This window comes from Conger conger, unplaced genomic scaffold (assembly GCF_963514075.1).
Source record: "Conger conger unplaced genomic scaffold, fConCon1.1 SCAFFOLD_79, whole genome shotgun sequence".
Taxonomy (NCBI): domain Eukaryota; kingdom Metazoa; phylum Chordata; class Actinopteri; order Anguilliformes; family Congridae; genus Conger; species Conger conger.
Genome location: NW_026890533.1, coordinates 134,630 through 155,284, shown reverse-complemented (window position 1 = coordinate 155,284; position 20,655 = coordinate 134,630). Strand labels below are relative to the sequence as shown.

The 20,655-nt window shown below is 44.5% G+C and overlaps 55 non-coding genes and 7 pseudogenes across 55 annotated transcripts; all 62 read right to left on the bottom strand.

Moving 5' to 3' along the window:
- Positions 1-104: 104 nt before the first annotated feature.
- On the bottom strand, positions 105-223 carry LOC133121097 (5S ribosomal RNA). The gene has a single exon (XR_009707906.1). It is a non-coding gene; the product is annotated as a 5S ribosomal RNA (ribosomal RNA).
- A 139-nt stretch (positions 224-362) lies between these two features.
- On the bottom strand, positions 363-481 carry LOC133121096 (5S ribosomal RNA). The gene has a single exon (XR_009707905.1). It is a non-coding gene; the product is annotated as a 5S ribosomal RNA (ribosomal RNA).
- Positions 482-620: 139 nt separating this feature from the next.
- On the bottom strand, positions 621-739 carry LOC133121013 (5S ribosomal RNA). The gene has a single exon (XR_009707827.1). It is a non-coding gene; the product is annotated as a 5S ribosomal RNA (ribosomal RNA).
- Positions 740-878: 139 nt separating this feature from the next.
- Positions 879-997, bottom strand: LOC133121011 (5S ribosomal RNA). The gene has a single exon (XR_009707825.1). It is a non-coding gene; the product is annotated as a 5S ribosomal RNA (ribosomal RNA).
- Positions 998-1,136: 139 nt separating this feature from the next.
- LOC133121095 (5S ribosomal RNA) lies at positions 1,137-1,255 on the bottom strand. The gene has a single exon (XR_009707904.1). It is a non-coding gene; the product is annotated as a 5S ribosomal RNA (ribosomal RNA).
- Positions 1,256-1,394: 139 nt separating this feature from the next.
- LOC133121094 (5S ribosomal RNA) lies at positions 1,395-1,513 on the bottom strand. Its single transcript, XR_009707903.1, has one exon. It is a non-coding gene; the product is annotated as a 5S ribosomal RNA (ribosomal RNA).
- A 139-nt stretch (positions 1,514-1,652) lies between these two features.
- LOC133121010 (5S ribosomal RNA) lies at positions 1,653-1,771 on the bottom strand. Its single transcript, XR_009707824.1, has one exon. It is a non-coding gene; the product is annotated as a 5S ribosomal RNA (ribosomal RNA).
- A 139-nt stretch (positions 1,772-1,910) lies between these two features.
- LOC133121093 (5S ribosomal RNA) lies at positions 1,911-2,029 on the bottom strand. The gene has a single exon (XR_009707902.1). It is a non-coding gene; the product is annotated as a 5S ribosomal RNA (ribosomal RNA).
- A 139-nt stretch (positions 2,030-2,168) lies between these two features.
- On the bottom strand, positions 2,169-2,287 carry LOC133121009 (5S ribosomal RNA). The gene has a single exon (XR_009707823.1). It is a non-coding gene; the product is annotated as a 5S ribosomal RNA (ribosomal RNA).
- A 139-nt stretch (positions 2,288-2,426) lies between these two features.
- Positions 2,427-2,545, bottom strand: LOC133121008 (5S ribosomal RNA). The gene has a single exon (XR_009707822.1). It is a non-coding gene; the product is annotated as a 5S ribosomal RNA (ribosomal RNA).
- A 139-nt stretch (positions 2,546-2,684) lies between these two features.
- Positions 2,685-2,803, bottom strand: LOC133121007 (5S ribosomal RNA). Its single transcript, XR_009707821.1, has one exon. It is a non-coding gene; the product is annotated as a 5S ribosomal RNA (ribosomal RNA).
- A 139-nt stretch (positions 2,804-2,942) lies between these two features.
- LOC133121005 (5S ribosomal RNA) lies at positions 2,943-3,061 on the bottom strand. The gene has a single exon (XR_009707819.1). It is a non-coding gene; the product is annotated as a 5S ribosomal RNA (ribosomal RNA).
- Positions 3,062-3,200: 139 nt separating this feature from the next.
- LOC133121003 (5S ribosomal RNA) lies at positions 3,201-3,319 on the bottom strand. The gene has a single exon (XR_009707818.1). It is a non-coding gene; the product is annotated as a 5S ribosomal RNA (ribosomal RNA).
- A 139-nt stretch (positions 3,320-3,458) lies between these two features.
- LOC133121002 (5S ribosomal RNA) lies at positions 3,459-3,577 on the bottom strand. The gene has a single exon (XR_009707817.1). It is a non-coding gene; the product is annotated as a 5S ribosomal RNA (ribosomal RNA).
- Positions 3,578-3,716: 139 nt separating this feature from the next.
- On the bottom strand, positions 3,717-3,835 carry LOC133121001 (5S ribosomal RNA). Its single transcript, XR_009707816.1, has one exon. It is a non-coding gene; the product is annotated as a 5S ribosomal RNA (ribosomal RNA).
- A 139-nt stretch (positions 3,836-3,974) lies between these two features.
- Positions 3,975-4,093, bottom strand: LOC133121092 (5S ribosomal RNA). The gene has a single exon (XR_009707901.1). It is a non-coding gene; the product is annotated as a 5S ribosomal RNA (ribosomal RNA).
- A 139-nt stretch (positions 4,094-4,232) lies between these two features.
- On the bottom strand, positions 4,233-4,351 carry LOC133121000 (5S ribosomal RNA). The gene has a single exon (XR_009707815.1). It is a non-coding gene; the product is annotated as a 5S ribosomal RNA (ribosomal RNA).
- A 139-nt stretch (positions 4,352-4,490) lies between these two features.
- On the bottom strand, positions 4,491-4,609 carry LOC133121091 (5S ribosomal RNA). The gene has a single exon (XR_009707900.1). It is a non-coding gene; the product is annotated as a 5S ribosomal RNA (ribosomal RNA).
- Positions 4,610-4,748: 139 nt separating this feature from the next.
- LOC133121090 (5S ribosomal RNA) lies at positions 4,749-4,867 on the bottom strand. Its single transcript, XR_009707899.1, has one exon. It is a non-coding gene; the product is annotated as a 5S ribosomal RNA (ribosomal RNA).
- A 139-nt stretch (positions 4,868-5,006) lies between these two features.
- On the bottom strand, positions 5,007-5,125 carry LOC133121061 (5S ribosomal RNA). Its single transcript, XR_009707872.1, has one exon. It is a non-coding gene; the product is annotated as a 5S ribosomal RNA (ribosomal RNA).
- Positions 5,126-5,264: 139 nt separating this feature from the next.
- LOC133120999 (5S ribosomal RNA) lies at positions 5,265-5,383 on the bottom strand. The gene has a single exon (XR_009707814.1). It is a non-coding gene; the product is annotated as a 5S ribosomal RNA (ribosomal RNA).
- A 139-nt stretch (positions 5,384-5,522) lies between these two features.
- LOC133120998 (5S ribosomal RNA) lies at positions 5,523-5,641 on the bottom strand. Its single transcript, XR_009707813.1, has one exon. It is a non-coding gene; the product is annotated as a 5S ribosomal RNA (ribosomal RNA).
- Positions 5,642-5,780: 139 nt separating this feature from the next.
- On the bottom strand, positions 5,781-5,899 carry LOC133120997 (5S ribosomal RNA). Its single transcript, XR_009707812.1, has one exon. It is a non-coding gene; the product is annotated as a 5S ribosomal RNA (ribosomal RNA).
- A 139-nt stretch (positions 5,900-6,038) lies between these two features.
- Positions 6,039-6,157, bottom strand: LOC133120667 (5S ribosomal RNA; annotated as a pseudogene).
- A 139-nt stretch (positions 6,158-6,296) lies between these two features.
- LOC133120664 (5S ribosomal RNA) lies at positions 6,297-6,415 on the bottom strand (annotated as a pseudogene).
- A 139-nt stretch (positions 6,416-6,554) lies between these two features.
- On the bottom strand, positions 6,555-6,673 carry LOC133121060 (5S ribosomal RNA). Its single transcript, XR_009707871.1, has one exon. It is a non-coding gene; the product is annotated as a 5S ribosomal RNA (ribosomal RNA).
- A 139-nt stretch (positions 6,674-6,812) lies between these two features.
- On the bottom strand, positions 6,813-6,931 carry LOC133120666 (5S ribosomal RNA; annotated as a pseudogene).
- Positions 6,932-7,070: 139 nt separating this feature from the next.
- Positions 7,071-7,189, bottom strand: LOC133120663 (5S ribosomal RNA; annotated as a pseudogene).
- Positions 7,190-7,328: 139 nt separating this feature from the next.
- LOC133121059 (5S ribosomal RNA) lies at positions 7,329-7,447 on the bottom strand. The gene has a single exon (XR_009707870.1). It is a non-coding gene; the product is annotated as a 5S ribosomal RNA (ribosomal RNA).
- Positions 7,448-7,586: 139 nt separating this feature from the next.
- On the bottom strand, positions 7,587-7,705 carry LOC133120996 (5S ribosomal RNA). The gene has a single exon (XR_009707811.1). It is a non-coding gene; the product is annotated as a 5S ribosomal RNA (ribosomal RNA).
- A 139-nt stretch (positions 7,706-7,844) lies between these two features.
- LOC133120995 (5S ribosomal RNA) lies at positions 7,845-7,963 on the bottom strand. The gene has a single exon (XR_009707810.1). It is a non-coding gene; the product is annotated as a 5S ribosomal RNA (ribosomal RNA).
- A 139-nt stretch (positions 7,964-8,102) lies between these two features.
- Positions 8,103-8,221, bottom strand: LOC133120993 (5S ribosomal RNA). Its single transcript, XR_009707808.1, has one exon. It is a non-coding gene; the product is annotated as a 5S ribosomal RNA (ribosomal RNA).
- A 139-nt stretch (positions 8,222-8,360) lies between these two features.
- On the bottom strand, positions 8,361-8,479 carry LOC133120992 (5S ribosomal RNA). The gene has a single exon (XR_009707807.1). It is a non-coding gene; the product is annotated as a 5S ribosomal RNA (ribosomal RNA).
- A 139-nt stretch (positions 8,480-8,618) lies between these two features.
- On the bottom strand, positions 8,619-8,737 carry LOC133120991 (5S ribosomal RNA). The gene has a single exon (XR_009707806.1). It is a non-coding gene; the product is annotated as a 5S ribosomal RNA (ribosomal RNA).
- Positions 8,738-8,876: 139 nt separating this feature from the next.
- LOC133120990 (5S ribosomal RNA) lies at positions 8,877-8,995 on the bottom strand. The gene has a single exon (XR_009707805.1). It is a non-coding gene; the product is annotated as a 5S ribosomal RNA (ribosomal RNA).
- A 139-nt stretch (positions 8,996-9,134) lies between these two features.
- Positions 9,135-9,253, bottom strand: LOC133120989 (5S ribosomal RNA). The gene has a single exon (XR_009707804.1). It is a non-coding gene; the product is annotated as a 5S ribosomal RNA (ribosomal RNA).
- A 139-nt stretch (positions 9,254-9,392) lies between these two features.
- On the bottom strand, positions 9,393-9,511 carry LOC133120987 (5S ribosomal RNA). Its single transcript, XR_009707803.1, has one exon. It is a non-coding gene; the product is annotated as a 5S ribosomal RNA (ribosomal RNA).
- Positions 9,512-9,650: 139 nt separating this feature from the next.
- On the bottom strand, positions 9,651-9,769 carry LOC133120659 (5S ribosomal RNA; annotated as a pseudogene).
- A 139-nt stretch (positions 9,770-9,908) lies between these two features.
- Positions 9,909-10,027, bottom strand: LOC133120986 (5S ribosomal RNA). The gene has a single exon (XR_009707802.1). It is a non-coding gene; the product is annotated as a 5S ribosomal RNA (ribosomal RNA).
- Positions 10,028-10,166: 139 nt separating this feature from the next.
- LOC133120985 (5S ribosomal RNA) lies at positions 10,167-10,285 on the bottom strand. The gene has a single exon (XR_009707801.1). It is a non-coding gene; the product is annotated as a 5S ribosomal RNA (ribosomal RNA).
- A 139-nt stretch (positions 10,286-10,424) lies between these two features.
- LOC133120984 (5S ribosomal RNA) lies at positions 10,425-10,543 on the bottom strand. Its single transcript, XR_009707800.1, has one exon. It is a non-coding gene; the product is annotated as a 5S ribosomal RNA (ribosomal RNA).
- A 139-nt stretch (positions 10,544-10,682) lies between these two features.
- On the bottom strand, positions 10,683-10,801 carry LOC133120983 (5S ribosomal RNA). The gene has a single exon (XR_009707799.1). It is a non-coding gene; the product is annotated as a 5S ribosomal RNA (ribosomal RNA).
- A 139-nt stretch (positions 10,802-10,940) lies between these two features.
- LOC133120658 (5S ribosomal RNA) lies at positions 10,941-11,059 on the bottom strand (annotated as a pseudogene).
- A 139-nt stretch (positions 11,060-11,198) lies between these two features.
- On the bottom strand, positions 11,199-11,317 carry LOC133120981 (5S ribosomal RNA). Its single transcript, XR_009707797.1, has one exon. It is a non-coding gene; the product is annotated as a 5S ribosomal RNA (ribosomal RNA).
- Positions 11,318-11,456: 139 nt separating this feature from the next.
- On the bottom strand, positions 11,457-11,575 carry LOC133120980 (5S ribosomal RNA). The gene has a single exon (XR_009707796.1). It is a non-coding gene; the product is annotated as a 5S ribosomal RNA (ribosomal RNA).
- Positions 11,576-11,714: 139 nt separating this feature from the next.
- Positions 11,715-11,833, bottom strand: LOC133120979 (5S ribosomal RNA). The gene has a single exon (XR_009707795.1). It is a non-coding gene; the product is annotated as a 5S ribosomal RNA (ribosomal RNA).
- A 139-nt stretch (positions 11,834-11,972) lies between these two features.
- Positions 11,973-12,091, bottom strand: LOC133120978 (5S ribosomal RNA). The gene has a single exon (XR_009707794.1). It is a non-coding gene; the product is annotated as a 5S ribosomal RNA (ribosomal RNA).
- Positions 12,092-12,230: 139 nt separating this feature from the next.
- LOC133120977 (5S ribosomal RNA) lies at positions 12,231-12,349 on the bottom strand. Its single transcript, XR_009707793.1, has one exon. It is a non-coding gene; the product is annotated as a 5S ribosomal RNA (ribosomal RNA).
- A 139-nt stretch (positions 12,350-12,488) lies between these two features.
- LOC133120976 (5S ribosomal RNA) lies at positions 12,489-12,607 on the bottom strand. Its single transcript, XR_009707792.1, has one exon. It is a non-coding gene; the product is annotated as a 5S ribosomal RNA (ribosomal RNA).
- Positions 12,608-12,746: 139 nt separating this feature from the next.
- On the bottom strand, positions 12,747-12,865 carry LOC133120657 (5S ribosomal RNA; annotated as a pseudogene).
- A 139-nt stretch (positions 12,866-13,004) lies between these two features.
- LOC133120975 (5S ribosomal RNA) lies at positions 13,005-13,123 on the bottom strand. The gene has a single exon (XR_009707791.1). It is a non-coding gene; the product is annotated as a 5S ribosomal RNA (ribosomal RNA).
- A 139-nt stretch (positions 13,124-13,262) lies between these two features.
- Positions 13,263-13,381, bottom strand: LOC133120974 (5S ribosomal RNA). Its single transcript, XR_009707790.1, has one exon. It is a non-coding gene; the product is annotated as a 5S ribosomal RNA (ribosomal RNA).
- Positions 13,382-13,520: 139 nt separating this feature from the next.
- On the bottom strand, positions 13,521-13,639 carry LOC133120973 (5S ribosomal RNA). Its single transcript, XR_009707789.1, has one exon. It is a non-coding gene; the product is annotated as a 5S ribosomal RNA (ribosomal RNA).
- A 139-nt stretch (positions 13,640-13,778) lies between these two features.
- LOC133120971 (5S ribosomal RNA) lies at positions 13,779-13,897 on the bottom strand. The gene has a single exon (XR_009707788.1). It is a non-coding gene; the product is annotated as a 5S ribosomal RNA (ribosomal RNA).
- A 139-nt stretch (positions 13,898-14,036) lies between these two features.
- On the bottom strand, positions 14,037-14,155 carry LOC133120969 (5S ribosomal RNA). The gene has a single exon (XR_009707786.1). It is a non-coding gene; the product is annotated as a 5S ribosomal RNA (ribosomal RNA).
- A 139-nt stretch (positions 14,156-14,294) lies between these two features.
- On the bottom strand, positions 14,295-14,413 carry LOC133120782 (5S ribosomal RNA). The gene has a single exon (XR_009707604.1). It is a non-coding gene; the product is annotated as a 5S ribosomal RNA (ribosomal RNA).
- Positions 14,414-14,552: 139 nt separating this feature from the next.
- LOC133120968 (5S ribosomal RNA) lies at positions 14,553-14,671 on the bottom strand. Its single transcript, XR_009707785.1, has one exon. It is a non-coding gene; the product is annotated as a 5S ribosomal RNA (ribosomal RNA).
- A 139-nt stretch (positions 14,672-14,810) lies between these two features.
- LOC133120967 (5S ribosomal RNA) lies at positions 14,811-14,929 on the bottom strand. Its single transcript, XR_009707784.1, has one exon. It is a non-coding gene; the product is annotated as a 5S ribosomal RNA (ribosomal RNA).
- Positions 14,930-15,068: 139 nt separating this feature from the next.
- Positions 15,069-15,187, bottom strand: LOC133120966 (5S ribosomal RNA). The gene has a single exon (XR_009707783.1). It is a non-coding gene; the product is annotated as a 5S ribosomal RNA (ribosomal RNA).
- Positions 15,188-15,326: 139 nt separating this feature from the next.
- Positions 15,327-15,445, bottom strand: LOC133120965 (5S ribosomal RNA). Its single transcript, XR_009707782.1, has one exon. It is a non-coding gene; the product is annotated as a 5S ribosomal RNA (ribosomal RNA).
- A 139-nt stretch (positions 15,446-15,584) lies between these two features.
- Positions 15,585-15,703, bottom strand: LOC133120964 (5S ribosomal RNA). Its single transcript, XR_009707781.1, has one exon. It is a non-coding gene; the product is annotated as a 5S ribosomal RNA (ribosomal RNA).
- Positions 15,704-15,842: 139 nt separating this feature from the next.
- On the bottom strand, positions 15,843-15,961 carry LOC133120963 (5S ribosomal RNA). The gene has a single exon (XR_009707780.1). It is a non-coding gene; the product is annotated as a 5S ribosomal RNA (ribosomal RNA).
- Positions 15,962-20,655: the final 4,694 nt, after the last annotated feature.

Genomic DNA, 20,655 nt, shown 5'->3' with positions numbered 1-20,655 from the left:
AACGCCTAGAAACTAACTTTGTATAATTCTTTTTTAAGGAAGTAAGGTCGTTATTTCAAACAATGTCCAAAATACGATAATTTACATTGATTTCGCTGGTAAAATGCTCACAGCACCTGTTATTCCCAGGCGGTCTCCCATCCAAGTACTAACCAGGCCCGACGTTGCTTAGCTTCCGAGATCAGACGAGATCGGGCGTTCTCAGCGCGGTGTGGCCGTAAGCGAAGACCCGGCAGTCAGCGAGAGCTCTCATGAATAAACGCCTAGAAACTAACTTTGTATAATTCTTTTTTAAGGAAGTAAGGTCGTTATTTCAAACAATGTCCAAAATACGATAATTTACATTGATTTCGCTGGTAAAATGCTCACAGCACCTGTTATTCCCAGGCGGTCTCCCATCCAAGTACTAACCAGGCCCGACGTTGCTTAGCTTCCGAGATCAGACGAGATCGGGCGTTCTCAGCGCGGTGTGGCCGTAAGCGAAGACCCGGCAGTCAGCGAGAGCTCTCATGAATAAACGCCTAGAAACTAACTTTGTATAATTCTTTTTTAAGGAAGTAAGGTCGTTATTTCAAACAATGTCCAAAATACGATAATTTACATTGATTTCGCTGGTAAAATGCTCACAGCACCTGGTATTCCCAGGCGGTCTCCCATCCAAGTACTAACCAGGCCCGACGTTGCTTAGCTTCCGAGATCAGACGAGATCGGGCGTTCTCAGCGCGGTGTGGCCGTAAGCGAAGACCCGGCAGTCAGCGAGAGCTCTCATGAATAAACGCCTAGAAACTAACTTTGTATAATTCTTTTTTAAGGAAGTAAGGTCGTTATTTCAAACAATGTCCAAAATACGATAATTTACATTGATTTCGCTGGTAAAATGCTCACAGCACCTGGTATTCCCAGGCGGTCTCCCATCCAAGTACTAACCAGGCCCGACGTTGCTTAGCTTCCGAGATCAGACGAGATCGGGCGTTCTCAGCGCGGTGTGGCCGTAAGCGAAGACCCGGCAGTCAGCGAGAGCTCTCATGAATAAACGCCTAGAAACTAACTTTGTATAATTCTTTTTTAAGGAAGTAAGGTCGTTATTTCAAACAATGTCCAAAATACGATAATTTACATTGATTTCGCTGGTAAAATGCTCACAGCACCTGTTATTCCCAGGCGGTCTCCCATCCAAGTACTAACCAGGCCCGACGTTGCTTAGCTTCCGAGATCAGACGAGATCGGGCGTTCTCAGCGCGGTGTGGCCGTAAGCGAAGACCCGGCAGTCAGCGAGAGCTCTCATGAATAAACGCCTAGAAACTAACTTTGTATAATTCTTTTTTAAGGAAGTAAGGTCGTTATTTCAAACAATGTCCAAAATACGATAATTTACATTGATTTCGCTGGTAAAATGCTCACAGCACCTGTTATTCCCAGGCGGTCTCCCATCCAAGTACTAACCAGGCCCGACGTTGCTTAGCTTCCGAGATCAGACGAGATCGGGCGTTCTCAGCGCGGTGTGGCCGTAAGCGAAGACCCGGCAGTCAGCGAGAGCTCTCATGAATAAACGCCTAGAAACTAACTTTGTATAATTCTTTTTTAAGGAAGTAAGGTCGTTATTTCAAACAATGTCCAAAATACGATAATTTACATTGATTTCGCTGGTAAAATGCTCACAGCACCTGGTATTCCCAGGCGGTCTCCCATCCAAGTACTAACCAGGCCCGACGTTGCTTAGCTTCCGAGATCAGACGAGATCGGGCGTTCTCAGCGCGGTGTGGCCGTAAGCGAAGACCCGGCAGTCAGCGAGAGCTCTCATGAATAAACGCCTAGAAACTAACTTTGTATAATTCTTTTTTAAGGAAGTAAGGTCGTTATTTCAAACAATGTCCAAAATACGATAATTTACATTGATTTCGCTGGTAAAATGCTCACAGCACCTGTTATTCCCAGGCGGTCTCCCATCCAAGTACTAACCAGGCCCGACGTTGCTTAGCTTCCGAGATCAGACGAGATCGGGCGTTCTCAGCGCGGTGTGGCCGTAAGCGAAGACCCGGCAGTCAGCGAGAGCTCTCATGAATAAATGCCTAGAAACTAACTTTGTATAATTCTTTTTTAAGGAAGTAAGGTCGTTATTTCAAACAATGTCCAAAATACGATAATTTACATTGATTTCGCTGGTAAAATGCTCACAGCACCTGGTATTCCCAGGCGGTCTCCCATCCAAGTACTAACCAGGCCCGACGTTGCTTAGCTTCCGAGATCAGACGAGATCGGGCGTTCTCAGCGCGGTGTGGCCGTAAGCGAAGACCCGGCAGTCAGCGAGAGCTCTCATGAATAAACGCCTAGAAACTAAATTTGTATAATTCTTTTTTAAGGAAGTAAGGTCGTTATTTCAAACAATGTCCAAAATACGATAATTTACATTGATTTCGCTGGTAAAATGCTCACAGCACCTGGTATTCCCAGGCGGTCTCCCATCCAAGTACTAACCAGGCCCGACGTTGCTTAGCTTCCGAGATCAGACGAGATCGGGCGTTCTCAGCGCGGTGTGGCCGTAAGCGAAGACCCGGCAGTCAGCGAGAGCTCTCATGAATAAACGCCTAGAAACTAACTTTGTATAATTCTTTTTTAAGGAAGTAAGGTCGTTATTTCAAACAATGTCCAAAATACGATAATTTACATTGATTTCGCTGGTAAAATGCTCACAGCACCTGGTATTCCCAGGCGGTCTCCCATCCAAGTACTAACCAGGCCCGACGTTGCTTAGCTTCCGAGATCAGACGAGATCGGGCGTTCTCAGCGCGGTGTGGCCGTAAGCGAAGACCCGGCAGTCAGCGAGAGCTCTCATGAATAAACGCCTAGAAACTAACTTTGTATAATTCTTTTTTAAGGAAGTATGGTCGTTATTTCAAACAATGTCCAAAATACGATAATTTACATTGATTTCGCTGGTAAGATGCTCACAGCACCTGGTATTCCCAGGCGGTCTCCCATCCAAGTACTAACCAGGCCCGACGTTGCTTAGCTTCCGAGATCAGACGAGATCGGGCGTTCTCAGCGCGGTGTGGCCGTAAGCGAAGACCCGGCAGTCAGCGAGAGCTCTCATGAATAAATGCCTAGAAACTAAATTTGTATAATTCTTTTTTAAGGAAGTAAGGTCGTTATTTCAAACAATGTCCAAAATACGATAATTTACATTGATTTCGCTGGTAAAATGCTCACAGCACCTGGTATTCCCAGGCGGTCTCCCATCCAAGTACTAACCAGGCCCGACGTTGCTTAGCTTCCGAGATCAGACGAGATCGGGCGTTCTCAGCGCGGTGTGGCCGTAAGCGAAGACCCGGCAGTCAGCGAGAGCTCTCATGAATAAACGCCTAGAAACTAAATTTGTATAATTCTTTTTTAAGGAAGTAAGGTCGTTATTTCAAACAATGTCCAAAATACGATAATTTACATTGATTTCGCTGGTAAAATGCTCACAGCACCTGGTATTCCCAGGCGGTCTCCCATCCAAGTACTAACCAGGCCCGACGTTGCTTAGCTTCCGAGATCAGACGAGATCGGGCGTTCTCAGCGCGGTGTGGCCGTAAGCGAAGACCCGGCAGTCAGCGAGAGCTCTCATGAATAAACGCCTAGAAACTAACTTTGTATAATTCTTTTTTAAGGAAGTAAGGTCGTTATTTCAAACAATGTCCAAAATACGATAATTTACATTGATTTCGCTGGTAAAATGCTCACAGCACCTGGTATTCCCAGGCGGTCTCCCATCCAAGTACTAACCAGGCCCGACGTTGCTTAGCTTCCGAGATCAGACGAGATCGGGCGTTCTCAGCGCGGTGTGGCCGTAAGCGAAGACCCGGCAGTCAGCGAGAGCTCTCATGAATAAACGCCTAGAAACTAACTTTGTATAATTCTTTTTTAAGGAAGTAAGGTCGTTATTTCAAACAATGTCCAAAATACGATAATTTACATTGATTTCGCTGGTAAAATGCTCACAGCACCTGTTATTCCCAGGCGGTCTCCCATCCAAGTACTAACCAGGCCCGACGTTGCTTAGCTTCCGAGATCAGACGAGATCGGGCGTTCTCAGCGCGGTGTGGCCGTAAGCGAAGACCCGGCAGTCAGCGAGAGCTCTCATGAATAAATGCCTAGAAACTAACTTTGTATAATTCTTTTTTAAGGAAGTAAGGTCGTTATTTCAAACAATGTCCAAAATACGATAATTTACATTGATTTCGCTGGTAAAATGCTCACAGCACCTGGTATTCCCAGGCGGTCTCCCATCCAAGTACTAACCAGGCCCGACGTTGCTTAGCTTCCGAGATCAGACGAGATCGGGCGTTCTCAGCGCGGTGTGGCCGTAAGCGAAGACCCGGCAGTCAGCGAGAGCTCTCATGAATAAACGCCTAGAAACTAACTTTGTATAATTCTTTTTTAAGGAAGTAAGGTCGTTATTTCAAACAATGTCCAAAATACGATAATTTACATTGATTTCGCTGGTAAAATGCTCACAGCACCTGTTATTCCCAGGCGGTCTCCCATCCAAGTACTAACCAGGCCCGACGTTGCTTAGCTTCCGAGATCAGACGAGATCGGGCGTTCTCAGCGCGGTGTGGCCGTAAGCGAAGACCCGGCAGTCAGCGAGAGCTCTCATGAATAAACGCCTAGAAACTAACTTTGTATAATTCTTTTTTAAGGAAGTAAGGTCGTTATTTCAAACAATGTCCAAAATACGATAATTTACATTGATTTCGCTGGTAAAATGCTCACAGCACCTGTTATTCCCAGGCGGTCTCCCATCCAAGTACTAACCAGGCCCGACGTTGCTTAGCTTCCGAGATCAGACGAGATCGGGCGTTCTCAGCGCGGTGTGGCCGTAAGCGAAGACCCGGCAGTCAGCGAGAGCTCTCATGAATAAACGCCTAGAAACTAACTTTGTATAATTCTTTTTTAAGGAAGTAAGGTCGTTATTTCAAACAATGTCCAAAATACGATAATTTACATTGATTTCGCTGGTAAAATGCTCACAGCACCGGGTATTCCCAGGCGGTCTCCCATCCAAGTACTAACCAGGCCCGACGTTGCTTAGCTTCCGAGATCAGACGAGATCGGGCGTTCTCAGCGCGGTGTGGCCGTAAGCGAAGACCCGGCAGTCAGCGAGAGCTCTCATGAATAAACGCCTAGAAACTAACTTTGTATAATTCTTTTTTAAGGAAGTAAGGTCGTTATTTCAAACAATGTCCAAAATACGATAATTTACATTGATTTCGCTGGTAAAATGCTCACAGCACCTGGTATTCCCAGGCGGTCTCCCATCCAAGTACTAACCAGGCCCGACGTTGCTTAGCTTCCGAGATCAGACGAGATCGGGCGTTCTCAGCGCGGTGTGGCCGTAAGCGAAGACCCGGCAGTCAGCGAGAGCTCTCATGAATAAACGCCTAGAAACTAACTTTGTATAATTCTTTTTTAAGGAAGTAAGGTCGTTATTTCAAACAATGTCCAAAATACGATAATTTACATTGATTTCGCTGGTAAAATGCTCACAGCACCTGGTATTCCCAGGCGGTCTCCCATCCAAGTACTAACCAGGCCCGACGTTGCTTAGCTTCCGAGATCAGACGAGATCGGGCGTTCTCAGCGCGGTGTGGCCGTAAGCGAAGACCCGGCAGTCAGCGAGAGCTCTCATGAATAAACGCCTAGAAACTAACTTTGTATAATTCTTTTTTAAGGAAGTAAGGTCGTTATTTCAAACAATGTCCAAAATACGATAATTTACATTGATTTCGCTGGTAAAATGCTCACAGCACCTGGTATTCCCAGGCGGTCTCCCATCCAAGTACTAACCAGGCCCGACGTTGCTTAGCTTCCGAGATCAGACGAGATCGGGCGTTCTCAGCGCGGTGTGGCCGTAAGCGAAGACCCGGCAGTCAGCGAGAGCTCTCATGAATAAACGCCTAGAAACTAAATTTGTATAATTCTTTTTTAAGGAAGTAAGGTCGTTATTTCAAACAATGTCCAAAATACGATAATTTACATTGATTTCGCTGGTAAAATGCTCACAGCACCTGGTATTCCCAGGCGGTCTCCCATCCAAGTACTAAGCAGGCCCGACGTTGCTTAGCTTCCAAGATAAGACGAGATCGGGCGTTCTCAGCGCGGTGTGGCCGTAAGCGAAGACCCGGCAGTCAGCGAGAGCTCTCATGAATAAACGCCTAGAAACTAAATTTGTATAATTCTTTTTTAAGGAAGTAAGGTCGTTATTTCAAACAATGTCCAAAATACGATAATTTACATTGATTTCGCTGGTAAAATGCTCACAGCACCTGGTATTCCCAGGCGGTCTCCCATCCAAGTACTAACCAGGCCCGACGTTGCTTAGCTTCCAAGATAAGACGAGATCGGGCGTTCTCAGCGCGGTGTGGCCGTAAGCGAAGACCCGGCAGTCAGCGAGAGCTCTCATGAATAAACGCCTAGAAACTAACTTTGTATAATTCTTTTTTAAGGAAGTAAGGTCGTTATTTCAAACAATGTCCAAAATACGATAATTTACATTGATTTCGCTGGTAAAATGCTCACAGCACCGGGTATTCCCAGGCGGTCTCCCATCCAAGTACTAACCAGGCCCGACGTTGCTTAGCTTCCGAGATCAGACGAGATCGGGCGTTCTCAGCGCGGTGTGGCCGTAAGCGAAGACCCGGCAGTCAGCGAGAGCTCTCATGAATAAACGCCTAGAAACTAAATTTGTATAATTCTTTTTTAAGGAAGTAAGGTCGTTATTTCAAACAATGTCCAAAATACGATAATTTACATTGATTTCGCTGGTAAAATGCTCACAGCACCTGGTATTCCCAGGCGGTCTCCCATCCAAGTACTAAGCAGGCCCGACGTTGCTTAGCTTCCAAGATAAGACGAGATCGGGCGTTCTCAGCGCGGTGTGGCCGTAAGCGAAGACCCGGCAGTCAGCGAGAGCTCTCATGAATAAACGCCTAGAAACTAAATTTGTATAATTCTTTTTTAAGGAAGTAAGGTCGTTATTTCAAACAATGTCCAAAATACGATAATTTACATTGATTTCGCTGGTAAAATGCTCACAGCACCTGGTATTCCCAGGCGGTCTCCCATCCAAGTACTAACCAGGCCCGACGTTGCTTAGCTTCCAAGATAAGACGAGATCGGGCGTTCTCAGCGCGGTGTGGCCGTAAGCGAAGACCCGGCAGTCAGCGAGAGCTCTCATGAATAAACGCCTAGAAACTAACTTTGTATAATTCTTTTTTAAGGAAGTAAGGTCGTTATTTCAAACAATGTCCAAAATACGATAATTTACATTGATTTCGCTGGTAAAATGCTCACAGCACCGGGTATTCCCAGGCGGTCTCCCATCCAAGTACTAACCAGGCCCGACGTTGCTTAGCTTCCGAGATCAGACGAGATCGGGCGTTCTCAGCGCGGTGTGGCCGTAAGCGAAGACCCGGCAGTCAGCGAGAGCTCTCATGAATAAACGCCTAGAAACTAAATTTGTATAATTCTTTTTTAAGGAAGTAAGGTCGTTATTTCAAACAATGTCCAAAATACGATAATTTACATTGATTTCGCTGGTAAAATGCTCACAGCACCTGGTATTCCCAGGCGGTCTCCCATCCAAGTACTAACCAGGCCCGACGTTGCTTAGCTTCCGAGATCAGACGAGATCGGGCGTTCTCAGCGCGGTGTGGCCGTAAGCGAAGACCCGGCAGTCAGCGAGAGCTCTCATGAATAAACGCCTAGAAACTAACTTTGTATAATTCTTTTTTAAGGAAGTAAGGTCGTTATTTCAAACAATGTCCAAAATACGATAATTTACATTGATTTCGCTGGTAAAATGCTCACAGCACCTGGTATTCCCAGGCGGTCTCCCATCCAAGTACTAACCAGGCCCGACGTTGCTTAGCTTCCGAGATCAGACGAGATCGGGCGTTCTCAGCGCGGTGTGGCCGTAAGCGAAGACCCGGCAGTCAGCGAGAGCTCTCATGAATAAACGCCTAGAAACTAACTTTGTATAATTCTTTTTTAAGGAAGTAAGGTCGTTATTTCAAACAATGTCCAAAATACGATAATTTACATTGATTTCGCTGGTAAAATGCTCACAGCACCTGGTATTCCCAGGCGGTCTCCCATCCAAGTACTAACCAGGCCCGACGTTGCTTAGCTTCCGAGATCAGACGAGATCGGGCGTTCTCAGCGCGGTGTGGCCGTAAGCGAAGACCCGGCAGTCAGCGAGAGCTCTCATGAATAAACGCCTAGAAACTAACTTTGTATAATTCTTTTTTAAGGAAGTAAGGTCGTTATTTCAAACAATGTCCAAAATACGATAATGTACATTGATTTCGCTGGTAAAATGCTCACAGCACCTGGTATTCCCAGGCGGTCTCCCATCCAAGTACTAACCAGGCCCGACGTTGCTTAGCTTCCGAGATCAGACGAGATCGGGCGTTCTCAGCGCGGTGTGGCCGTAAGCGAAGACCCGGCAGTCAGCGAGAGCTCTCATGAATAAACGCCTAGAAACTAACTTTGTATAATTCTTTTTTAAGGAAGTAAGGTCGTTATTTCAAACAATGTCCAAAATACGATAATTTACATTGATTTCGCTGGTAAAATGCTCACAGCACCTGGTATTCCCAGGCGGTCTCCCATCCAAGTACTAACCAGGCCCGACGTTGCTTAGCTTCCGAGATCAGACGAGATCGGGCGTTCTCAGCGCGGTGTGGCCGTAAGCGAAGACCCGGCAGTCAGCGAGAGCTCTCATGAATAAACGCCTAGAAACTAACTTTGTATAATTCTTTTTTAAGGAAGTAAGGTCGTTATTTCAAACAATGTCCAAAATACGATAATTTACATTGATTTCGCTGGTAAAATGCTCACAGCACCTGGTATTCCCAGGCGGTCTCCCATCCAAGTACTAACCAGGCCCGACGTTGCTTAGCTTCCGAGATCAGACGAGATCGGGCGTTCTCAGCGCGGTGTGGCCGTAAGCGAAGACCCGGCAGTCAGCGAGAGCTCTCATGAATAAACGCCTAGAAACTAACTTTGTATAATTCTTTTTTAAGGAAGTAAGGTCGTTATTTCAAACAATGTCCAAAATACGATAATGTACATTGATTTCGCTGGTAAAATGCTCACAGCACCTGGTATTCCCAGGCGGTCTCCCATCCAAGTACTAACCAGGCCCGACGTTGCTTAGCTTCCGAGATCAGACGAGATCGGGCGTTCTCAGCGCGGTGTGGCCGTAAGCGAAGACCCGGCAGTCAGCGAGAGCTCTCATGAATAAACGCCTAGAAACTAACTTTGTATAATTCTTTTTTAAGGAAGTAAGGTCGTTATTTCAAACAATGTCCAAAATACGATAATTTACATTGATTTCGCTGGTAAAATGCTCACAGCACCTGGTATTCCCAGGCGGTCTCCCATCCAAGTACTAACCAGGCCCGACGTTGCTTAGCTTCCGAGATCAGACGAGATCGGGCGTTCTCAGCGCGGTGTGGCCGTAAGCGAAGACCCGGCAGTCAGCGAGAGCTCTCATGAATAAACGCCTAGAAACTAACTTTGTATAATTCTTTTTTAAGGAAGTAAGGTCGTTATTTCAAACAATGTCCAAAATACGATAATTTACATTGATTTCGCTGGTAAAATTCTCACAGCACCTGGTATTCCCAGGCTGTCTCCCATCCAAGTACTAACCAGGCCCGACGTTGCTTAGCTTCCGAGATCAGACGAGATCGGGCGTTCTCAGCGCGGTGTGGCCGTAAGCGAAGACCCGGCAGTCAGCGAGAGCTCTCATGAATAAACGCCTAGAAACTAACTTTGTATAATTCTTTTTTAAGGAAGTAAGGTCGTTATTTCAAACAATGTCCAAAATACGATAATTTACATTGATTTCGCTGGTAAAATGCTCACAGCACCTGGTATTCCCAGGCGGTCTCCCATCCAAGTACTAACCAGGCCCGACGTTGCTTAGCTTCCGAGATCAGACGAGATCGGGCGTTCTCAGCGCGGTGTGGCCGTAAGCGAAGACCCGGCAGTCAGCGAGAGCTCTCATGAATAAACGCCTAGAAACTAACTTTGTATAATTCTTTTTTAAGGAAGTAAGGTCGTTATTTCAAACAATGTCCAAAATACGATAATGTACATTGATTTCGCTGGTAAAATGCTCACAGCACCTGGTATTCCCAGGCGGTCTCCCATCCAAGTACTAACCAGGCCCGACGTTGCTTAGCTTCCGAGATCAGACGAGATCGGGCGTTCTCAGCGCGGTGTGGCCGTAAGCGAAGACCCGGCAGTCAGCGAGAGCTCTCATGAATAAACGCCTAGAAACTAACTTTGTATAATTCTTTTTTAAGGAAGTAAGGTCGTTATTTCAAACAATGTCCAAAATACGATAATTTACATTGATTTCGCTGGTAAAATGCTCACAGCACCTGGTATTCCCAGGCGGTCTCCCATCCAAGTACTAACCAGGCCCGACGTTGCTTAGCTTCCGAGATCAGACGAGATCGGGCGTTCTCAGCGCGGTGTGGCCGTAAGCGAAGACCCGGCAGTCAGCGAGAGCTCTCATGAATAAACGCCTAGAAACTAACTTTGTATAATTCTTTTTTAAGGAAGTAAGGTCGTTATTTCAAACAATGTCCAAAATACGATAATGTACATTGATTTCGCTGGTAAAATGCTCACAGCACCTGGTATTCCCAGGCGGTCTCCCATCCAAGTACTAACCAGGCCCGACGTTGCTTAGCTTCCGAGATCAGACGAGATCGGGCGTTCTCAGCGCGGTGTGGCCGTAAGCGAAGACCCGGCAGTCAGCGAGAGCTCTCATGAATAAACGCCTAGAAACTAACTTTGTATAATTCTTTTTTAAGGAAGTAAGGTCGTTATTTCAAACAATGTCCAAAATACGATAATTTACATTGATTTCGCTGGTAAAATTCTCACAGCACCTGGTATTCCCAGGCTGTCTCCCATCCAAGTACTAACCAGGCCCGACGTTGCTTAGCTTCCGAGATCAGACGAGATCGGGCGTTCTCAGCGCGGTGTGGCCGTAAGCGAAGACCCGGCAGTCAGCGAGAGCTCTCATGAATAAACGCCTAGAAACTAACTTTGTATAATTCTTTTTTAAGGAAGTAAGGTCGTTATTTCAAACAATGTCCAAAATACGATAATTTACATTGATTTCGCTGGTAAAATGCTCACAGCACCTGGTATTCCCAGGCGGTCTCCCATCCAAGTACTAACCAGGCCCGACGTTGCTTAGCTTCCGAGATCAGACGAGATCGGGCGTTCTCAGCGCGGTGTGGCCGTAAGCGAAGACCCGGCAGTCAGCGAGAGCTCTCATGAATAAACGCCTAGAAACTAACTTTGTATAATTCTTTTTTAAGGAAGTAAGGTCGTTATTTCAAACAATGTCCAAAATACGATAATGTACATTGATTTCGCTGGTAAAATGCTCACAGCACCTGGTATTCCCAGGCGGTCTCCCATCCAAGTACTAACCAGGCCCGACGTTGCTTAGCTTCCGAGATCAGACGAGATCGGGCGTTCTCAGCGCGGTGTGGCCGTAAGCGAAGACCCGGCAGTCAGCGAGAGCTCTCATGAATAAACGCCTAGAAACTAACTTTGTATAATTCTTTTTTAAGGAAGTAAGGTCGTTATTTCAAACAATGTCCAAAATACGATAATTTACATTGATTTCGCTGGTAAAATGCTCACAGCACCTGGTATTCCCAGGCGGTCTCCCATCCAAGTACTAACCAGGCCCGACGTTGCTTAGCTTCCGAGATCAGACGAGATCGGGCGTTCTCAGCGCGGTGTGGCCGTAAGCGAAGACCCGGCAGTCAGCGAGAGCTCTCATGAATAAACGCCTAGAAACTAACTTTGTATAATTCTTTTTTAAGGAAGTAAGGTCGTTATTTCAAACAATGTCCAAAATACGATAATTTACATTGATTTCGCTGGTAAAATGCTCACAGCACCTGGTATTCCCAGGCGGTCTCCCATCCAAGTACTAACCAGGCCCGACGTTGCTTAGCTTCCGAGATCAGACGAGATCGGGCGTTCTCAGCGCGGTGTGGCCGTAAGCGAAGACCCGGCAGTCAGCGAGAGCTCTCATGAATAAACGCCTAGAAACTAACTTTGTATAATTCTTTTTTAAGGAAGTAAGGTCGTTATTTCAAACAATGTCCAAAATACGATAATGTACATTGATTTCGCTGGTAAAATGCTCACAGCACCTGGTATTCCCAGGCGGTCTCCCATCCAAGTACTAACCAGGCCCGACGTTGCTTAGCTTCCGAGATCAGACGAGATCGGGCGTTCTCAGCGCGGTGTGGCCGTAAGCGAAGACCCGGCAGTCAGCGAGAGCTCTCATGAATAAACGCCTAGAAACTAACTTTGTATAATTCTTTTTTAAGGAAGTAAGGTCGTTATTTCAAACAATGTCCAAAATACGATAATTTACATTGATTTCGCTGGTAAAATGCTCACAGCACCTGGTATTCCCAGGCGGTCTCCCATCCAAGTACTAACCAGGCCCGACGTTGCTTAGCTTCCGAGATCAGACGAGATCGGGCGTTCTCAGCGCGGTGTGGCCGTAAGCGAAGACCCGGCAGTCAGCGAGAGCTCTCATGAATAAACGCCTAGAAACTAACTTTGTATAATTCTTTTTTAAGGAAGTAAGGTCGTTATTTCAAACAATGTCCAAAATACGATAATTTACATTGATTTCGCTGGTAAAATTCTCACAGCACCTGGTATTCCCAGGCTGTCTCCCATCCAAGTACTAACCAGGCCCGACGTTGCTTAGCTTCCGAGATCAGACGAGATCGGGCGTTCTCAGCGCGGTGTGGCCGTAAGCGAAGACCCGGCAGTCAGCGAGAGCTCTCATGAATAAACGCCTAGAAACTAACTTTGTATAATTCTTTTTTAAGGAAGTAAGGTCGTTATTTCAAACAATGTCCAAAATACGATAATTTACATTGATTTCGCTGGTAAAATGCTCACAGCACCTGGTATTCCCAGGCGGTCTCCCATCCAAGTACTAACCAGGCCCGACGTTGCTTAGCTTCCGAGATCAGACGAGATCGGGCGTTCTCAGCGCGGTGTGGCCGTAAGCGAAGACCCGGCAGTCAGCGAGAGCTCTCATGAATAAACGCCTAGAAACTAACTTTGTATAATTCTTTTTTAAGGAAGTAAGGTCGTTATTTCAAACAATGTCCAAAATACGATAATGTACATTGATTTCGCTGGTAAAATGCTCACAGCACCTGGTATTCCCAGGCGGTCTCCCATCCAAGTACTAACCAGGCCCGACGTTGCTTAGCTTCCGAGATCAGACGAGATCGGGCGTTCTCAGCGCGGTGTGGCCGTAAGCGAAGACCCGGCAGTCAGCGAGAGCTCTCATGAATAAACGCCTAGAAACTAACTTTGTATAATTCTTTTTTAAGGAAGTAAGGTCGTTATTTCAAACAATGTCCAAAATACGATAATGTACATTGATTTCGCTGGTAAAATGCTCACAGCACCTGGTATTCCCAGGCGGTCTCCCATCCAAGTACTAACCAGGCCCGACGTTGCTTAGCTTCCGAGATCAGACGAGATCGGGCGTTCTCAGCGCGGTGTGGCCGTAAGCGAAGACCCGGCAGTCAGCGAGAGCTCTCATGAATAAACGCCTAGAAACTAACTTTGTATAATTCTTTTTTAAGGAAGTAAGGTCGTTATTTCAAACAATGTCCAAAATACGATAATGTACATTGATTTCGCTGGTAAAATGCTCACAGCACCTGGTATTCCCAGGCGGTCTCCCATCCAAGTACTAACCAGGCCCGACGTTGCTTAGCTTCCGAGATCAGACGAGATCGGGCGTTCTCAGCGCGGTGTGGCCGTAAGCGAAGACCCGGCAGTCAGCGAGAGCTCTCATGAATAAACGCCTAGAAACTAACTTTGTATAATTCTTTTTTAAGGAAGTAAGGTCGTTATTTCAAACAATGTCCAAAATACGATAATTTACATTGATTTCGCTGGTAAAATGCTCACAGCACCTGGTATTCCCAGGCGGTCTCCCATCCAAGTACTAACCAGGCCCGACGTTGCTTAGCTTCCGAGATCAGACGAGATCGGGCGTTCTCAGCGCGGTGTGGCCGTAAGCGAAGACCCGGCAGTCAGCGAGAGCTCTCATGAATAAACGCCTAGAAACTAACTTTGTATAATTCTTTTTTAAGGAAGTAAGGTCGTTATTTCAAACAATGTCCAAAATACGATAATTTACATTGATTTCGCTGGTAAAATGCTCACGGCACCTGGTATTCCCAGGCGGTCTCCCATCCAAGTACTAACCAGGCCCGACGTTGCTTAGCTTCCGAGATCAGACGAGATCGGGCGTTCTCAGCGCGGTGTGGCCGTAAGCGAAGACCCGGCAGTCAGCGAGAGCTCTCATGAATAAACGCCTAGAAACTAACTTTGTATAATTCTTTTTTAAGGAAGTAAGGTCGTTATTTCAAACAATGTCCAAAATACGATAATTTACATTGATTTCGCTGGTAAAATGCTCACAGCACCTGGTATTCCCAGGCGGTCTCCCATCCAAGTACTAACCAGGCCCGACGTTGCTTAGCTTCCGAGATCAGACGAGATCGGGCGTTCTCAGCGCGGTGTGGCCGTAAGCGAAGACCCGGCAGTCAGCGAGAGCTCTCATGAATAAACGCCTAGAAACTAACTTTGTATAATTCTTTTTTAAGGAAGTAAGGTCGTTATTTCAAACAATGTCCAAAATACGATAATGTACATTGATTTCGCTGGTAAAATGCTCACAGCACCTGGTATTCCCAGGCGGTCTCCCATCCAAGTACTAACCAGGCCCGACGTTGCTTAGCTTCCGAGATCAGACGAGATCGGGCGTTCTCAGCGCGGTGTGGCCGTAAGCGAAGACCCGGCAGTCAGCGAGAGCTCTCATGAATAAACGCCTAGAAACTAACTTTGTATAATTCTTTTTTAAGGAAGTAAGGTCGTTATTTCAAACAATGTCCAAAATACGATAATTTACATTGATTTCGCTGGTAAAATGCTCACAGCACCTGGTATTCCCAGGCGGTCTCCCATCCAAGTACTAACCAGGCCCGACGTTGCTTAGCTTCCGAGATCAGACGAGATCGGGCGTTCTCAGCGCGGTGTGGCCGTAAGCGAAGACCCGGCAGTCAGCGAGAGCTCTCATGAATAAACGCCTAGAAACTAACTTTGTATAATTCTTTTTTAAGGAAGTAAGGTCGTTATTTCAAACAATGTCCAAAATACGATAATGTACATTGATTTCGCTGGTAAAATGCTCACAGCACCTGGTATTCCCAGGCGGTCTCCCATCCAAGTACTAACCAGGCCCGACGTTGCTTAGCTTCCGAGATCAGACGAGATCGGGCGTTCTCAGCGCGGTGTGGCCGTAAGCGAAGACCCGGCAGTCAGCGAGAGCTCTCATGAATAAACGCCTAGAAACTAACTTTGTATAATTCTTTTTTAAGGAAGTAAGGTCGTTATTTCAAACAATGTCCAAAATACGATAATTTACATTGATTTCGCTGGTAAAATGCTCACAGCACCTGGTATTCCCAGGCGGTCTCCCATCCAAGTACTAACCAGGCCCGACGTTGCTTAGCTTCCGAGATCAGACGAGATCGGGCGTTCTCAGCGCGGTGTGGCCGTAAGCGAAGACCCGGCAGTCAGCGAGAGCTCTCATGAATAAACGCCTAGAAACTAACTTTGTATAATTCTTTTTTAAGGAAGTAAGGTCGTTATTTCAAACAATGTCCAAAATACGATAATGTACATTGATTTCGCTGGTAAAATGCTCACAGCACCTGGTATTCCCAGGCGGTCTCCCATCCAAGTACTAACCAGGCCCGACGTTGCTTAGCTTCCGAGATCAGACGAGATCGGGCGTTCTCAGCGCGGTGTGGCCGTAAGCGAAGACCCGGCAGTCAGCGAGAGCTCTCATGAATAAACGCCTAGAAACTAACTTTGTATAATTCTTTTTTAAGGAAGTAAGGTCGTTATTTCAAACAATGTCCAAAATACGATAATTTACATTGATTTCGCTGGTAAAATGCTCACAGCACCTGGTATTCCCAGGCGGTCTCCCATCCAAGTACTAACCAGGCCCGACGTTGCTTAGCTTCCGAGATCAGACGAGATCGGGCGTTCTTTTTTTTTTTTATTATAAAAATTTTATTTTCCATATTTACATTTTACATTTTAAAAACTTTTAGGACAAAACAAACAAAAAGAATAATTTCACATTATACAACATATACATCATACATACTTCATTTTTCTATTATATCCATTATATACAGTTCATATCTGATGTTTATCCAATAAACTATTTACAAACCAAAATTTTAATAAATCATAATCCATAATACTTTAGAAATTAAATTGTATTTTCCCTTCATTAGTCACTGTCACAAAGTTACTGCCCTCAACAAACCATTCCGCAAAATCAATTTGTCCATATTCATACAACAATTTTATGTTTCTTTTTACCATTGATTCAAACAAGACCCATGCGCTGATTTTTTCCCCTTCAAAATGCGCCATATTTCTTCTTGAAATAATTGCGTATCTTGCATGACTCAGTACGTAGTTCAGTAGATTCATATTGCCTTTCTTTTTCCTTTTTTTCCACACACCAAACAAAATCAGTTTCCTCCATTCAAAGCGTCCAAAACATAATTCCACCCAATTTTTCACCAGACATTTTCTCAATTCAGAGTAAAAACTTTTCAGGTCCTCACATTCCAACATCATATGCAACAGAGTTTCTGGTTGTTCATTGCATACATCACATTCCCTTTTATTGTTTTTATCAATTTGATGTAAAACTATATTTGTATATACTCTGTTGTGTCTTATTTTAAAATCATTATTTTCACATTCACTTCCGTTGTATTTGACATTCAAATTATCCCACATTTCTTTATGGTTTAAGTCTGGAAATATTCCTCCCCAAAATTTTCCAGACGTTGGCTCTTTAATTTCATTCTCTGTCATTACTTTGTATATATGTTTAACTTTCATTGTTTTTAGTTCCATTCTCATTGTATTCCCTTCGACAGTCAACTCAGGAAACTTTACCGATTCTTCTTTTCTTTTTCCAATCCCGTCATTTATTAATTTTACCCACTCTCTGGGTATACTCTCTTTTATTTTCATAAAAACATTTTTCACAGTTCCAAATCTTATTTCTTCGTTATACTCACGTACGGTGTCAAATATCGCCTGTACAGGTAAAAACCCCGGTTTCACTTCGTACATGTACTCTTTCACCTGTCCTAAACCTGCACCAATAAAAGCCTTATTGTACAGTATATTGCCATCATTCATCACTTTCTGGTTAAGAAAAACCGGGTGATTTAAAACCGTATCCACCTCTTCACATCCGTACTTTGCCTTTTTAATTATTCCCGCCCATGCTTCGAACACCTCCTTGTAAAAATTGGGAATATTCTCCGTTAGTGTTTTTTTAAAACTCATGAGTAAGCCATAGTCCTTACACCCTCCACTTTGGTCTAGAAAATCTTTAAAAAAGTTCTTCCAACCATACTCAACCGTTCCAAACAGGTATTTTTGAATGGTCTTTATTCTTATGGCCTTCTTCTTTAGTTTCAGATCTATCAATCTTAGTCCCCCCATTTTGTGTTCAGCCATTAGGGTTTTGTGTGATATTTTCACCCCTTTCCCATCCCATAAAAAGTTTGTCATTATTCCATTTATTTCATTTGTTACCCATTCTGGCATGTCAAGTACTCCTAATGCGTATATAAGCTTTGATGTCATCAATGTGTTACACACAATTACTTTCCCTTTTAGATGTAGGCCCCTTTGTTTCCAAAAGTTCAGTGTTTGCTTTATTTTATTCACACACCCTGTCCACGTCAAAACCCTAGCCTCCTTTTCGTTGCTTCCTATATTTATGCCCAAGATCTTAATAAAATCTTTTGCAATTTTAAAATCTATTCCACATCCCTTTCTTTCAACTCTACCTACATACATCATTTTGGATTTATTTACATTTATTTTTGCCCCCGATGCTCTACCATAAGTATGCATCAGTTCCATGATCCGTTTGACACTATCTTCATCTTTCACAGTGAAGGTAGTGTCATCCGCATACTGATAAACAAGGCTACAGCCTCCACTCGGTATGCTTACCCCTCTTATCCCTCCGTCACTTTTCACCAGGTCTGCCAGCGGTTCTGCAGAGATACAATATAGTAACGCAGATAGGGGACAGCCTTGCCTCACCGATCTTTCTAATGGGAAAGTATCCGTTAAAACTCCGTTACATTTCACACAGCTTTTAGCATTTCTATATAAAAGCTCTATCCAAGTCACCATTCTTTTCCCAAAACCATATTTTCTCATTGTTTCTGTTAAATATTCATGTTCCACCCTGTCAAAGGCTTTGTTCAGATCAACTGCCAACACAATGCCACCTTCGTTGTTGTTTGTATTCATATATTTCACCACATCTCTTATTGAACAGCTGATGTCTGCTATGTCTCTTCCTGGGACACTGTATGTTTGTGTTGGGGCGATTATGCTCCCCAGCACCCCTTTTAACCTGTTCGCCAATACCTTCGCCACTATTTTGTAGTCACTATTCAGCAGGCTTATAGGCCGGTAATTTTCTAGCCTATGCCTGCTTCCTTGATTTTTATAAATTATAGTTATGACTCCTGTTGCCATTGACTCCGGGACCACCTCCTTATCCTCCATGTATCTGAATACGTCCAGTAAAATTGGCGCTAGGATATCAACAAACGTTTTGTAAAAATCGTTCGGCAAACCATCTAATCCCGGGCTTTTACGGGCTTGGGCGCTCATTATTGCGGTTTTAATTTCATCCACTTCAATTGTTTTGTCACAATCCTCACTCTCTCCCTCAGATATTCTCATTCTTACCTTCTCTAATACTCTCTCCCTACTCTCCTTGTCACTGCCAGTTTTTTTAAAAAGGTTTTTATAAAAGGCCTCAACAATCTCTAGGACACCTACAAGATCATTAACTTTCTCACCCTTTTCATCTTCTAGTTCTTCAATTCTGTTTTTCGTTTGCCGCTTTTTTTCCATACCAAGGAAGAAGGAAGTACACTTCTCCCCTTCTATCACATTCTTTGCCTTACTCCTCATTATAGCCCCCATACATCTTCTCTCCTCATGCGTCTGCAGCTCCGCCCTTAATTTAACATATTCTTCTATGTTATAGTCATTTTCATCCTCTGACCTCTCCATCTCTCTTAGCATTCTCTCTCTAAGTTCCTTTTCCTTTATCTTTTCTTTAAAATTCCTATGCTTTGCATATCTTATACTTACTTTTTTAATTTTAGCTTTAAGGGCCTCCCACCATAGGCCAATGTCTATGCCTTTTACTTCATTTTCAAGTTCCTCTCTAATGCACTTCTCAATTATTTCTCTATACCCTCTCTCTTTTAATAGGCATACATTTAGACACCACGTCCCGCCTTTTTGTTTCTCTTGCCCTACACCTATCATTACTGACAGCACAGCGTGATCGCTAATCGTTGTAAATTCATATTGCGCGTTTTTAAAATCATTTACACTACTGTCTTTTATCAGGCATAAATCAATCCTGCTTTGTTTTAATTCACCCATCACCACCTGCCTTCTCGAAAAAACTTTTTTCGCTGGGTTTTCTAATCTCCACACATCCATCAGTCTATTATCTGTCATAATGCTATATAATTCTCGACGTGACGTGTCCCATTTAAAATTGGCACATCGCGAAGCATCCAGCCTACTACACCACACATTGAAATCCCCAATTACAATACAGTTTCCTACACATAGAGGTTTTAATTGTTTAAAAAATTCTCTTCTCTCTGCCTCTATATTTGGCGCATATATATTAATCAGTTTGTACACTTTATCTTGGTATTCAAAGTCAATTACGATAACCCGCCCGCTCGTATCATTATATGTTTTTTTGATGTTTCGCACTAAGCCATTTTTTATTAAGATAGCAACCCCACACGACCGTTCGCTACCATTGTTTGCAAAAATCATTCCGTCCCATCTTTTCCCCATTTCATCCACTTTGCTGTCATCCCAATTCGTTTCTTGTAAACACATTATCTCAGAGTTACAGACAGTTTTTGTTTGTTCAAACTTTGTCATATTCCTTACACCGTTTACATTTAGTGATGTTATTTTAACCATTGTTACAAGACAGTTCATGAAATAACATCTATAATTGAAAAGCTTTTTTCTTTACCTTTCCCCCCTTGTCTCGTCCTTTCCCGTATTTCCCAGTCGTGTCCAGTCCTCTTTTCCTCGCAGCCAGAACCTGCGCCGTTAAAACTCTCGCCTCCTCGTCCGTGTCTGTCAGGCTGTCCATGTCCTGGCTCTCCGGCATTGCGTCGTCCGTTATTTCCTTCTTCTCTTCGTTTTCCTTCTCCTTTTCCCCTTCCACTGCCTCTTTCTCTTCTTTTTTCCCCACCGCGGGAGCCGCTCTCGCCGTCTTTCCGCGCGTCTCGGTCTCTCGCCGCCCTCCACTCCTCTCCCGTACAGACTCTCGGACCCTTCGTTCTCCCACTTCTCTCTCCACGACAGCAGTCTCTCCTTCTTCCTCCTCCTCCT